The sequence below is a fragment of the Hippopotamus amphibius genome, chromosome 4 (genome assembly GCF_030028045.1).
Source record: "Hippopotamus amphibius kiboko isolate mHipAmp2 chromosome 4, mHipAmp2.hap2, whole genome shotgun sequence".
Classification (NCBI taxonomy): domain Eukaryota; kingdom Metazoa; phylum Chordata; class Mammalia; order Artiodactyla; family Hippopotamidae; genus Hippopotamus; species Hippopotamus amphibius.
In genome coordinates this window covers 125,248,594-125,264,168 of record NC_080189.1, presented here as the reverse complement: position 1 = coordinate 125,264,168, position 15,575 = coordinate 125,248,594, and the positions used below count along the sequence as shown (strand labels likewise).

Sequence of the window (15,575 nt, the reverse complement as noted above, 5' to 3'; positions counted from 1 at the left end):
TCAATTGTATCTCAATAAAATTTCTTAAAGAAAAAAGAAAAAATAAAAATAAAAAAAATAAAAGGAATTGGGGGGGCTTCCTTGGGGCTCAGTGGTTAAGAATTCACCTGCCAATGCAGGGGACACAGGTTTGATCCCTGGTCCTGGAAGATCCTACGTGCTGTGGAGCAACTAAGCCCATGTGCCACAACTACTGAGCCTGTGCGCTAGAGCCCGTGCTCTGCAACAAGAGAAGCCACTGCAATGAGAAGCCCGCTCACAGCAATGAAGACTCAATGCAGCCAAAATAAAAAAGGAATTGGACCTTTTTATGGCTCAGAAATCTGTCAAGTCTTTCATAGGATCCTGTTCCAATGATGTGGTTCTTGTATCACCTAAGTGGACATAATAACCAGAGTTTGTTATTAATGTGCTCAAGGCCCACTGTTCACCAATAGGGTTCGAAGTTTCTTTGAAGCAAGGAAAACAACAAAACAGAGGGACCCAGCAGCTGTCTACTTTCCTTTCTATCTCCTGGCCTTTTTGAGGACAACACAAAGGATGAAACAATCTTGTGCAATTGCCACATGTATGAGCTGTGCTTTTTGGACTAATACAAGTTTCTTTCATCTTCATTGGCTTTGAGGAGACAGTGAAATTTTCTCCTGGGTAAGCTCTATGACTCTACACAGCCAGCAGGCTAGGCTTCAGGCCCAGCACCCTGGAGGTCACATGTGGTTCCATCTGGACAAACACTTTAAAACAAATTCCCTGGCTTCTCTTCCGAATTATTGAGACAACAGGCAGCTGCCACCCACGTGGTAAGATGGTGTCCAGCACCAACATGAAGGTCTTATGGGATATGGGTGGTAGAAAGAGTAAGACTGGTGAGTTAGGCTTCAAATTATAACATTAGCTTAGAATTTGCAACTCCATCCTGCTATATCATTAAACTGTTGTAATTCTTTTGTAATGCACCCAAAGCTTTTCCAGAAATCACTGTGACATACCCTTTGGGGATTTAAAATACAGTAGTAAAGCTTAAAAGACTCTATTTCTTCTAAGTGTATTTTATAATGTAAAAAATAAAGAATGTGGCAAGGATCCAAGTTTTCAGATTTTCTATTTAATTCAGAATTAGCCAAACTAGTTGATGACAATTGACCCATACACTTTTTTTTAAAAATTAAATAAAATGGAAACTTTTCATTAAAGTGAAAATGTAAGCCACCGGCCTTAAAGAGAATAATCCTCTTTGTAAAAAAATGCATTATTCTAGCATGATTTAGTCTTGTGTTTCTGGTAGTATCTCATAAGTTTATTTTAAGCACTCACCTGGCATGATTCATCATGTGGCACTTGGGTATTTTTTAGGACTTAGGTATTTTTCATGTGAATGGAACTTAATTATAGTGAGAGTTCAGATTACTATTTTATTATTACAATCCCTTTAATACACACATTGAGGCTAATTATCTTAAAATACTTGGATTTTTAAAAAACTATTTTAAATGGTTAGATTCTTTTAAAAGTCACATCCGAATTCATGTGTTCAAGACTTTTTATTCAAATGTTTAAGAGAAAACTAATTCTAAAATTATTATATTTGCTAACCAGTACTCTTATGGGGGTCTTATGTAGTGAGATCTTTCACACGTTGAACTTTTATGCTGCATGTTCTTAAGCTCACATTTTGCTTATTCATCCTTCTCATGCCCATATCTCTGCTCTGTTTCCATGCTTTTCTGTGGACACAAAACTTTTCATTCCAGGACGAATGGTAGTAAATCCTTTGTAAATGTCAGTTAAACTCAATATATGTAGAGCCAACAATGGACGAAACTCAGTTGAAGTGACAGTGACCAAGTGTGTATAATGAAACATCACAACTGCGCCTAGCTGATGGTGACTAGAAGATACCATGAATTCTAAGGCGGCCTCATTTCAGAGATGTTCGGATGTGAAAAACATGCATCTTAAAATAGATGTAATGTAGTAGTAGCCCTTCTACTAAAACATCCTACCACCTCCTGGATGTTACCTTTTTTTTAAAACCTGGCTCAAATCCAGCTCATTGTGGAAGCGTCCACGATTATTGCACCACTCAACACATCATGTTGCTCACAGAACCCTAAGTATCCACTTGCGCAGTGGTATGTCACATTTGCTCTCTTTTTCAGAATAAATTCTTAGGAACCAGGCAGTAAGAATCCTCTTTGATGTTACTTAGCATGGCTTTTAGCTGAGAGCTGGAGTGATGCCCTCCTGGGAAATTAGAGCAGAATAAAAAAGCTGTGGGCATCAAAGTGCCCACTTTGATGGTCAGTTTAGCAAACTTACAGCTTGATCATGAGATGTGCAAACATCTCCCTTATCTTATAGCTCTAATCCTCCCTCTGTAACACCTGCCTATTAAATCCACAGTCTGTTGGATTTAACTCCCAACTGATGCTTAATTTGTGTAGCTTAGATATTTCTGTGGAAATTTACTACCATGATTACTCTACCATCTAATGGGGAAAAAGTTTTGTTCCTATGGTAACTGTTGTAGAACAGTGCATACTTACTATACTTCTAAAATATGCAGCCTATCCTTGTGGGAATACACATCATCTTGAAAGGATTTTTATTTTTTCCCCATTTTCACCTGATTTCAGAATAAAATAAAACTTTGTAAGAATGGCTAAGGAAGAGCTTGAGGAAATGGGAACCATGGATGAGTCTGGCCCCTGTAGCTGTCAAGAGAGAGCAACACAGTCCTCAAGTGGTTTCTGGGAACACATGCCCAATCCCTCTATGGCTGTATTTCTCCCAGACTCTTTCTATTTTCCATGCATCATCATGTTTGCTGTGTTTGGGATGTTGCTATGCAAAAATGATATAAAAGAGTCGGCTTTTTTCCTAAGGCAATCAAGCTTAGCAAATGCAAGTTTAGGATGATGCAAAAGTTTCTCAGGAAAAGTTTAGAATTCCTCTGGGGATGATCTAAGAATGCTCATGATAAGAAAGGATAAATGTCGATAATGGCCTAAAATGTCATTCCACATGATAAAATTAATCTGTTCCAGGGGTTTTGTAACTATTGATATCACTTAAGCCACAGTTTTGAAAAGGGTTCTTATTTGTATTTTTGCAAACAAGAGACTTTCTCCATCTTTTTTCTTCAAATTCATTAGCCTCTATGAATTTCTTCCCTTTAAAAGTTATATGCTACAATCTTATTAAAACAAAGAAACAAGTACATCAGAACTACAGTTTTTAGTATTCATTAGAAAAGTTTGCACTATGGTCTCCTTTTCATTTTATCTTTCTTTTCTGTGTGTGAAATTTTTTCCAGAGCTTATTTATAGAAAGAGATCTATGGCTTCTATGGTCCTGTGATAGAAGAGGAATTAGGAAAAATGTTCATAATAGCTTAAGCACGTAACTCCATCCTCAGCAAACATGACTTACAGGCTGTAACGATGAAGGTAGCAGTCCCTGAGCAGCCCTCATCAACATGCGACAGTGTCTGAAATTCCACCATCGACACGATGGTGTCGGGTACTTCACAATTAGATTATCCAAACAGGGGGACTTCCCTGGTGGTGCAGTGGATATGACTCCGCTCTCCAAATGCAGAGGGCACTGGGTAGATCCCTGGTTGGGGAACTAGATCCCACATGCATGCCGCAACTAAGAAGTACACGTGCCACAACTAAAAGATCCCACATGCCGCAGCTAAGAGCTGGCACAGCCTAAATAAATAAATAAATATTTTTTAAAAAACAGATTATCCAGAGATGTGAAAGGACCCCAACTGAAGAAGTCAGAAGGCACATAAGGGAGTAGGACAGCATAGGGGACAGAAGAAAAGCGTCCCTGGGTGCATAGTTTCACCATTCAGGGGAGGTCCAGGGGAAGCTTGGATGGCAGCGGATATTGTGAAGGATATTAGCTGCTTGATGAGTGAGAGCATGTCAGCATCTGTGTAAAGAGGTTGGTGGAGGACATAGAAGGCATTTCCTGCTTTCTAAGTTCCCCATTTTGGCTCCGTAAGACCTCAGTTTTGTGCCGTCTCAGACCTCACGGGCAGGAGCACCTCAGAATGGCCCAGCTTATGCTTTGTTTTCCTTGTTCATCAGCCCAGGAAAACGACTGTTGTCAGACAGAAAGAAAACAGAGTCCTTCCTCTTGAGCCTGGGAACACCCTGCTCCCTATATCTGGATAAGAAGGAAGAAGGAATGGGAGCCCGGGATCTTAATAGCATATGGGCTTTAAAAACCTCCCAGGTAATAACATTTTTCCAGCAATATTTTCCACTCTTCCGGTGTCCCAGTGATGATGTAGCTGATGGCCAGAGATACAAGAAGCCTGGTCTCTGGTTAAAATCTTTTTTTTTTTAAGTATGTATTACTGTACTACATTTTCTTATATTTTTAGGCTGCCGCTAGTTTCTTTCAGTCTCGGGCGTGTGAAGCCATAATTATTTGGTTAGCCAAGACACATATAACACACATATATACACATATAGATGTGTATATATAGGTGTCATTACTATTCAAATAAGGGCATAAAGGAGGGTCAGAATCCTACACTGCCGAAAAGTCTCTTGTAAAATTTTTGTTCGAGGATCTAAATGTAGAACTAAGCAAAGAGTAACGTGATGAGAAATACTAGGGCTTATGTGAGAGAAGGAAAAGACATAAACTCTTGATCTTTCATGCCCTGTCTCCACGGTGAGCGTTCAGCTCGTTTGGAGGTTTATTCTCCTTTGTAAGAGCCAAAGCCTTTCATCATTTCTGGGCCTGGCATCCCTCAGAGGCAGACCAGGTGGTACCAGCTGCACATGATGAAAGAAATCACACGGTTTCATTGTGTAGAGTAATGACAGAGGAACGGGCAGTCCAGACCAGCTGGATCCATTTCTGCCACTTTCTCAAGTGCACGTGCATACACACACAGACACACACACACACACACACAGAGCAGAAAAAGAAGACTCTGAATTTGTGGTGGCAGGAATGGAACCTGGTACCCACGGAATCTAAAATCTTCTGGGTCTGTTATGGTGTGCAAAGCAGTGAATCTTGCTCATAGTAGAGAGCAAATTTTTTTTTTATTAAATTAGCCCCAAAAAAGCTGAATTATTGCATGACTTTTCAAAGCCATGAATAGCCAATAAAATGAGAAACAGAGATATTGCCGCACTTTCTTCTCTAAAATAATAATAATAGCAAACATATATAGCAGTTACTAAGGTCTGTTTTGTTTTAAGTGCTTAACTTAAATAAACTCACTTAATGCTCATAATAACCTTTTGATTATGGTTCAGTATGATTTTCCTCCTCTTCTAGAAATAGGGCAACTGAGGCCCAGAGAAGTTAGGTAATCATCCAAGATCTCACCATGGCCGACTGGCAGTGGAAGTGCAGAGAGGGGGAGTGTGGATGCTGGTTAATAGAGGCATACACTAAGGTACCAGAAGGTAAATGACGTACACCTCGCCAAGATTTCACTTACACTCCAGCATCTTTCTCGTACCACAGTCCATCCACTTCAATCCCTGTGTAAGTGGAGCAGCACATTCTAACAGAGCGAGACTGCATCATGGAAAAGGCACCTGGAACTGGGCTGGCAGTGCAGGCTGCTCAGTCGATGCTGGAAAGTGTCTCAGAAGAAGGTGTCCAGAAAAAGCCCCCAAGGCACTGGGAGAAAAGATGGAAGGAAACTGGAGGGTGTTACAATCTATGAGAAACTTGGCACTGCTTTCGAAGTTAATGAAAAAGTTGCAGGTACCACACACAATGAGGTCTCTCCTTTATTAGCCACTTAAGCATTAAGGATTTTGCACGTTTCATTTTTCTTCCCTAATTACAAAGGTAACATAGATGCTAATATGCAAATTGTGTAAGAGTCACATTCAAGTCTCTTATGCTATTTTCTGGACATGTGGAGGAGGTTCCAATTCATACCCCCCACTGGGGTGTGTTTGACACTTATTCTTCTGGAAGAAGGCTGCGAATCTGAATATATTCTGGGCAAAGTATTCTTACAGGCATCTTCTATGAAGTCAGTATCTGAATACCACTGCAATCAAAAACAAATGTAACTCGTTTTCCCTGCCAGTTAGATCTCTTATTCTGAAGTAAAGACTCATTGAAAACCTTTTATCTGAAGGTTCAGATCTCTGGGAGTTCTGTGTCTTCCAAGTTACACAAGGCCCACTAAATGCAAGAAACGAGACTAGGTTTCAGGTGGTCGTGCACCTATAGAATTAGTTTCATTGCTTTGTATTTGATAAATTCACACATCAAGTCTTTTAATGTAGCAAATGTATCACTTGCTGATGGCTGTGTAGCTCATTAGTGGACAAAGAAGGAGATGCAATCAGTGTTGTCCTAGAAGAAAACCCAAAAGGTACACATTCAGGCAAGATCAAAACTTTCCAGTAATTAGAACTTCTCAAAAATGAGATGGGGTGCCTGCAACTGGCTGAGTAGCCATCAGTAAAAAGCATCCTGATCATAGGTCGGGAGTCCTCACTGGACCAGATGACTTCTAATCTTCCTCCTGCTCCAGTGCTAAGACTCTGGTGATGATTTTCACAGAGAACTTGATTTGTTTTTATGTTCATAGACACCTAAGCATTTGGAAATTTAATGAAACCATTTTAAGTAGTAAGAAAGTGAAAGACAGAGCTCCCAGTAAATTTTATGAAGCATGCAATCTTAGTTTTCTAAATACCCTGGGTAAGTTGGTAAACCCTCTGCAGCGCTAGGGCTCAGAATCAGGGCAGAGCAAGTGTGTGAGGCTGTGGTCCCTGAGGGCCTGGGCATGTGCAAGGAATAGATACAGCGGAGAGGAAGAAAGGAAATGGAGGAAAAGTGGAATAGCACAGGTGATGGTGATCCTGATATGAATGTAATCATCACAACAGTCACATCAGAGAATCACGGCTGTTCTCATTTTTCACATGGAGAAACAGAATCTCAAGGTCCTGAGTCCCAAGGCCATGTGGTTAGTGGCAGAGGCAGGGCACAGACTGCAGTGCTGTGACTCCTGATTTGGTTCGCTCACTATATCAGGTGGGCTCACCTGTGCAGTGGCTTGCTCAGCCTGGCATGGGTGGCTCTGTATTAAAGACAGGTCTAAGAAGAGAAGCTCAATTCTGAATCCTGCCGTAAGCCTCATGAATTTAAAATATCAGTACTTTGAGAAGTCTTTATGTTGTTCAGCCTCACCTGAAACTCACCTTTCTTTATATGAGATGGAAATAATATTAATGAACCCTATAAGGCTATTAATTTTTTTTTTTTTTGGCTGCACCACGGGCTTACAGGATCTTAGTTCCCTGACGAGGGATTGAACCTGGGCCATGGCAGTGAAAGCACTGAGTCCTAACCACTGGACCACCAGGAAACTGCCAAAGTCTGTTAATATTATAAACTCAAATTGCCATTTTGAAGGACTAAGAGAAAACGGAAAATGACTGAGTCCATAATAAAAAGAAAGTGTAGAAACTAAGATTTGATTTTGCTTTTTGACCCGACCTTTGATTTATGTTTCTCTGTTTGAAACATAATCAGTGTTTTCTTTGTGTTTGGTTATGTTTCTCTGTTTTAGAATGTGTGAAAGAAAGAAAACCCTCCCACAAACTTTTCTCACATTATTCCATAGAGAGAGGGCTATAGATTAATTAGCTATGGGTCTACTGGCTATCAAATAAACCTTTTCCTTTATCTCTTCAAAATAGAGTAGAGGGCCTTCCCTGGTGGCACAGTGGTTAAGAATCTGCCTGCCAATGCAGGGGACACAGGCTCAGCCCTGGTCCTGGAAGATCCCACATGCCTTGGAGCAACTAAGCCCATGTGCCACAACCACTGAGCCTGCACTCTAGAGCCTGCAAGCCACAACTATTGACCCCTTGTGCCACAGCTAGTGAAGCTCGCATGCCTAGAGCCTGTACTCCGCAACAAGAGAAGCCACTGCAATGAGAAGCCCGCGTACCACAATGAAGAGTAGCCCCCACTCTCCACAACTAGAGGAAGCCTGTGCACAGCAACAAAGACCCAACACAGCCAAATTAATTAATTAATTAATTAAAAAAATAGAGTAGAAATAGTTGAGACCAGCATCAGATCTGTTTCTCTAGGACAGTAATTCCTAACTGGAAATGATTCTATTCCTTCCTCCCCTCCAGGAAGACATTCGACACTTTCTAGAGATATTTTTATTACCACAACTGGGAATGGTACTGGCTTCTAGTAGGTAAAAGTCAAGGAGGCTGCTAAACATCCTAAAATGCACTGAACAGCCCAACAACAAAGACTTATTTGGCCCAAAATGTCAATAAGGTTGAGAAACCCTGGTCTAAGACTTGGTAAAATGCTTGGGAGTTTATGTACATGGGCACCTCACTGGCAACATCTTCTAGGCCTCCAAACCCAGGGACTCTCAGCAGAGTGGAGTTGCCTAGAGTTTTGTGGGAAGAGAACATCTTTCCTATATTCTCCATTAATTTTCACAAGTTCATAAACCGGGCTGATAATTATTTCCACTGTCTTCTATTTTTTCTCATTATGCAAAGGAAAACTGGATTTTGAGAATTTTTGCTTGTCTGTTATTTTACATCATCTTTCACGGTTTGATCTTTAGGCCAGATTTTTCCTTTTTATTTAATTTTATTTTTTTACAAGGAGAAGAAAATGTGGAATAAGATTTGGGAAAAACCTTTTAAAATGTCTAATCTCTCTAGGAATAAGAACAATCATTGGAAACTTATGTTTCAAGTTTTCCAAATTAACACAAAATGGTTTCTGAACAACTACGCAAATGGCAATTTCAGTAACCACTCTCAATATTTATCATTTTTTAAAGTCTGCTATTTTACGAGACAGGGGCTTTAACCAACTAAGCAATAGAGCCACCTAAGTCTGCTATTTTAAAAAATTCAATCTGATTAGACAACTGGACTGAATCCAAGAAGTATGCTGAAAGCAAGAACTCAGAAACACAAACTAGTTTTAAGACTAAAGAAAGAAATGTTGAAAAACAATGCAGAAAGGTTACAGGTAACAAAAAAAAACCCAAAACTAATATATATACATATATATATATGGTGATAGAACTTGACTATCAAGGTGAAAGGTAATGAGTACAAAGTCCAGGTATGACATCTATGACTTTTGAGACAGTCTGTCTATATCACTGAAGCTTTGGCAAAATCCCCAGACTTACAGAGAAGCCTGAGTCATCTCTCATTCCTTTATTCTCTGTAAAAGGTAACCTGGGTGTTTACTCTGTGACCAATTGTGCTGAACATGCTGAAAATCTGAGAATAAAAAGCCAGTGACATCAATCCTAAAGTGAGAAATTATTTCCTAGTTACGCATTTGGCCTTATCATGCAAACTAGATTTTTCTAGTCTCCTGTTCCTTAAAGACGTGTTGAAAATTTCTCATCTATGTGACTTTTAGGGTTGTTTGCTATGTGTAGGTTTGGTATGAACCAACAAGAATCTGAAGGTTATTTCTCAAGTCAAGAGATAAACTCAGATAATGACAAAGTTGGCCTGAGTTTTGAGTTCAAAAGGATCATGATAGTTTTGCTGGGCTAAGAAATAGTGGAGAATCTGAGGTAAAGTGAGTGCTAAAGCAAGAAAACCACAGAACACAATAACCAAACAGCAGCTAAAATGGCCTGTAGAAACAGAGCACAGCTTCACCCAAATATAATGCAAGGCCCACTCCTGCACTGAGGGACAGCTTTTCACTAAAAGACTTTCCCCAATTGCTCCTTACAGAGACACTTAGAAAGATGTTAAGTGATTTTTAAATCTGATCCATTTATACTTATTCCTTAGGTGTAAGTTATAAACATTGAGCTTATCAACGTATTTATGTTTGATGGAAACTTACCTAAAGTATATTCATTAATTTTGAAGTTTATTTTTATTATTGTCCTTCATAGTCCAAACACAAAGAGCATTAAATCAAGCTAATTTTTTCCTTTCTAATATAAAATAAAAATAATAAAGCAATAAATAAAAAATAGACCTCAATTCAGAATCCATCACTATTTGTCCTAATTATACAGAGGCTTTTCTTGTAGCTTACTTTTGTTTTTAATACACAACATATATATAAATTATATATATATAAAGTTGGTAACACAAGAAATATAATTTCATGGAAAATATTAGCTCATTTACAAGAATGATAGAGTGTAGTTTTATTTATTTAAAACTTTTCAACTGATCTGTTTATTAATGAAGAAATTCTAACTGATGTGGAATTCCATTTAAAATTATTCTTATTTAATAATAGATAAAATGTTTTGTGCACTCCTTAGGTACTTGGTACTCTGAACACATTATTTCATTTAAGCCTCACAATAACTCTCACAATAAAAAGTAGAAACTAATATTATTTTCATTGAACAGATGCAGAAAATAAGGCAAAAAAGTTAAGAAACTTGCCCAAGGTCAGGTGGTAGGTGGTGGAGTCTGATTTTAAAGCTAAGTCTGCCTGACTTGGAGCCAAAAGCCTAAAGCAGAGTACCATAAACTTTTCATTAGTCTAGGTATTACTTTATGGACTACAACAATAAAAGCACATTGTTTTTAAAGTAGTCTGTAGTTAAGAATTAATCACAAATTCAAACAGACTTTTCTTATTAGTTCCAATTACTAAGCTTTTAACATATGTTAGCTAATACTCTTCCCTCAAACCTCAAAGTATTTTTGCAATAAAATTGTATTCACGTTCATAAAAATCCCATGAGATTTACTATAATTTTCCATTGAAGACATTAATATTGCAAGCTAAATTTAGAACTATATATGCAAAGCCTGAAAATATTTACACCCTATTAGAAATCCGATTTCTAGAGACTTTATCCTCCAGAAATAAAGATACATATAAATATTTTATTATAAACATAGTTATTTATATATTTTTATAAAATCAAAATTTGGAAGTAATAAAAATATATCGAGGAATGGTTAAATAAATGATAGTATTGCCATTTCCAGTGCTACTTATAAAGAGTTTACTATACCATGGAAAAACACTTGTATTATATGTTTATTTTACTTAGTGTATGAAGCAAAGAAGCAGGGCACTATAGAGTAAGCATTTAGTCACAACCGTGTAAGATAAACTTTCCAGAATCACAAAATTAGAAGATACCAAACATGTTTAAAATGCCTTTATATTGTACTTCTATTTTTCTATATTTTCCATTTTAAAATAATTTGCACATACTAATTTTAAAGGGAAAAAACACATTTTCATTTTCTTTTTAAAAAGTTATAGGCCAGTAAGATGGCAGAATATACAATAATTTGGTAGTCATCCTCAGACAAAAGTGCCTTTGTGGGAGCTTTGGGTCCAGGTAAGAGGTTGTGAAACTTCACTGATGGAGCCCAAGACTGATGAGAGCCATTTTAAGAAGACAGGCCCACACCCAGGTGGCAGGCTCACTGACCGTGGTCCCAACTACAGGCCCAGAAACATACTCTTCTCCCTGTGGACTTGCTACAGCCCTATTTGGCCTCAAGCCTGCCAACAGCACCATCCACCAAGAGACTCAGGAGGATAACTGGCCTGCCAACCTCAGTCCCAGCTGTGGATCCTGAAGTGGCCTGTGACCCAGCTCCAGTCCCTCTCAGCCACATTCCAGAAGTGGTCCTGCTCACCAGGTACCCGTGCCCGTCAGGGACCCTAGAGGAAGGCCCACCAACCTTGGTCTGATGGTGCAGCCTGAAGTGGCCCTGCAACTTGGCTCTAGCCCCTCTCAACTATGGTCTGGGAACAGTCCTGCCCACCCAGGGACATGGTGAGAGACATGGTCCTCCACGTCCCCGACGGTGGGCCTGCTGACCTTGGTTTGATTACAGATCCTGAAGCAGCTCTGTGATGTGGCTCCAGCCCTGCTCAGCCATGGTCCAGGGGCAGTTTGGCTCACACAGGAACCCAGCAGAAGGCATGCCTCTCCACTTCCCTGAAACCAGGCCTGCAGACCTCATTTCCAGCTGTGGACCATAAAGCAGCCTCTCATCTCAGTTCCAGTCCCTCTCAGCCATGGTCCAGGGCAGTCCAGCATGCCCAGGGATCTGACCAGTGACCAGCAGGATCTCTCCCAGGAACCTGGTGAGAGACACACCTGTCTGTGTACGTTGACAACACGCCGGCTATCTGCAGACCCAACTGCAGACCCTGAAGTGGACCCTTGTCTCAGCACCAGCCCTGTTGACCAAGGTCCTGGAGCCATCCACCCAGAGACCAAACAGGATCCATGCCCACCTAAGCCCCTGGTAACACGCCCACCAACATCACAAAACATCACTGCGGACCCAGCAGTAGCCACACAATTCAGCACTAATCTCGCTCTACTGCAGTCTTGGAGGCAATCCCACTAGGCAACACACTCTTGAACAAACAATGCATCAAAGAAGAAATGAAACAGTATCTTGAGACAAATGAAAATGGAAACACATACTAAGGCTTATGAAATGCAGCAAAAGCAGTTCTAAGAGGGAAGTTTTTAGTGATAAATACCTACATTAAGAAAAAAGAAAGATCTCAAATTTACACCTAAATTTACACTTATAGGAACTAGAGAAAGGACAAACTAAGCCATAAGTTAGCATGAGAAAGGAAATAGCAAGGAAGAGCATAAATAGAGATCAGAAAAACTGTAGAACAGACCTATAAAACTAAGAGTTGGCTTTTTGAAAAGGTGAACAAAATTGGCAAACCTTTAGCAACACTAACCAAGAAAAAAGAATAAATAATATAAGATAATAATTGTATAATAAAATAATTTAACAAAATTATAAATAAAATTATAAATGAAAGAGGAAACATTATAACACATACCACAGAACTATAAAGGATCATAGGAGATTACTATGAATAATTATATGCCAATAAATTAGATAACATAGAAGAAATGGATAAATCCCTAGAAACATACACCTATCAAGACTGAATCATAAAGAAATAGAAAATCTGAACAGTGAGTAATGAGTAAAGAGACTGAAGCAGTAATCAAAAATCTCCCAACAACTGTAACTATAAAATAGATAGCTAGTGGGAAGTTGCTGTATAACAAAGGGAGATCAACTCGATGATGGGTGATGCCTTAGAGGGCTGGAAAGGGGAGGGTAGGGGGGAGTCGCGGGAGGGAGGGGATATGGGGATATGTGTATAAATACAGCTGATTTACTTTGGTGTACTTCAAAAGCTAGTACAAGAGTGTAAAGCAATTATATGCCAATAAAGAGCTTAAAAAAAAAATCTCCCAACAAAGAAAAGCCCATGACCAGATGGTTTCAGTAGTGAGTTCTACCAAACTTTCACTGAAGAATTATTGCCAATCCTTTTCAGACTCTTCTAAAAAATTAAAGAGATGGAAACATTTCCAAACTCTGGTTATGAGGCTAGCATTATCCTCATACCGAAGCTAGATAAGGACAGTACAAGAAAAGAAAATTACAAACCAATATCCCTGATGAACATAGATGCAAAAATCTTCAAAATACTAGCAAACCAAATTCAACAGCACATGAAAAGTATCATACACCATGATCAAGTGAATTTTATGCCTGAGATGCAAGGATGGTTCAATATACACAAATCAATAAATATGATATGCCACATTAGCAAGATAAAGAATAAAAATCATATGGTCATCTCAATAGATGGAGAAAAAGCACTTGACAAAATTCAACATCCTTTCTTGATAAAAACTCTCAACAAATTAAGTATAGAAGGAATGTACTTCAACATAATAAAGACCATATATGACAAGCCCACAGCAAACATCATACTCACTGGTGAAAAACTGAAAGCTTTTCCTCCAAGATCAGGAACGAGAAAAACATTCCCACTCTCACCACTTCTATTCAACATAGTACTGGACATCTTGGCCAGAGTAGGCAAGAAAATGAAATTAACAGGCACCTAACTCAGAAAGAAAGAGGCAAAACTGTCTTTTTGCAGATGACATGATCTTTTTTTATTTTGAGATCTTTTTTTAATCTTCATTGGCGTATAATAGCTTTACACTGTTGTGCCAGTTTCCGCTGTACAACAAAGTGAATCAGCTATATTTATACCTATATTCCCATATCCCCTTCCTCTTGAACCTCCCTCCCGAGCCTCCCTCCCAACCTCCCTATCCCACCCGTCTAGGTCATCACCAGTCATCACTAGTTGATCTCCCTGCGTTAGGCAGTTGCTTCCCACTAGCTATCTATTTTACATTTGGTAGTATATAAATGTCAACACTACTCTTTCACTTTGTGACATGATCTTATATCTAGGAAACCCTAAAGACTCCATCAAGAAACTGTTAGAGCTGATAAACAGATTCAATAAAGTTGCAGGATACAAAATCAACATACAAAAAAATTGTGTTTCTTTGCACTAGCAATGGACTATCTGAAAAAGAAATGAAGAAAACAATCCCATTTACAATAACATCAAAATGAATAAAATACTTAGGAGTAAATTTAATCAAGGAGGTGAAAGAAATATGTGAATACTGAAAACTATAAGACATGGATTGGAAGAATTAATATTGTTAAAATGTCCATAGTACCCAAGGCAACCTACAGATTCAATGCAATCTTTATCAAAATGTGAAATACCTGTATCTAATGGAATATAATATAATAATGTAATATTATATATTGTCCTTGATATTTATATTATGTATTCCATTATGTATTATATATAACATATTATATCTTATATATATAACATATTATATCTTATATATATACATTTTATTTTATTTCATATATACATGTATATATACAGTGGAATATTACTCAGCCACAAAAGAGAAGGAAATCCTCCTTTTTATGACACATCCAGAGGACAGTATGCCAAATGAAATGACAGACAAAACAAATACTATATACTCTCACTTATATAAAAAATCTAAAAAAGTAAACTCACAGAAGCAGAGAATAGAGTAGTAGTTTCTAAGAACTGGAGGTATAGGGGTGGAAACTGGGAGACGATCAGAATGTACCAACTTTCACTTACAGTGTAAGATAAATAAGTTCTGGCCATCTAAGGCACAACATGGTGACTACAGTTAATAATACTATTTTGTACACTTGCATTTGCTAAGAGAATAGACCTTAAGTGTTCTCACCCACAGACACACGCGCGCGCACACACACACACACATAAATGTGAATGTGCTAATTAATTAGCATGATTCTGATAATCATTTCACAATGTATAGGTATACCTCAAGGTACCACGTTTTACACCTTAAATATACACAATTTTTAATTTGTCAATTATACTCAAGCTGGAACAAAAACAAAAAAATTAAAATTAAAAGTTATGAACAGAATTACTAAAACTTGGCAAATCTGACCCTCTGTGAGTCAGGTGCAACTTGCCATGAATCCACTGGTGCAGCTGAGGTAGTGAGTGAAGTTAGAGATCTCCAGTCAGAAAACACAGACAACTCAGTTCCTTCATGTACAAACTGCAGGACTATTAATATGGGCATTGCAATAGATTCCCATTGTCCTGGCTGTGACAGCTCCTTAGAAGTAACCAGGAGCCCAGTCTGCCCACACCCT

General features: G+C 38.6%; 1 protein-coding gene across 9 annotated transcripts in view; it reads right to left on the bottom strand.

The window, feature by feature from the left end:
* The window catches only part of THNSL1 (threonine synthase like 1), a 64,828-nt gene that overhangs the window by 43,301 nt on the left and 5,952 nt on the right, over positions 1 to 15,575 (bottom strand). Inside the window, exon 4 of one of the 9 annotated variants that reach the window (XR_009053178.1) lies at positions 5,463 to 6,360. The exons of 7 other annotated variants lie outside the window; for them this stretch is intronic. The gene's annotated coding sequence lies outside the window, so the exon portion shown is untranslated. Of the gene's footprint in view, positions 1 to 5,462; positions 6,361 to 11,717; positions 12,112 to 15,575 lie in introns of those variants that run through there. One more of the 9 variants, XR_009053177.1, reaches the window with a different exon arrangement.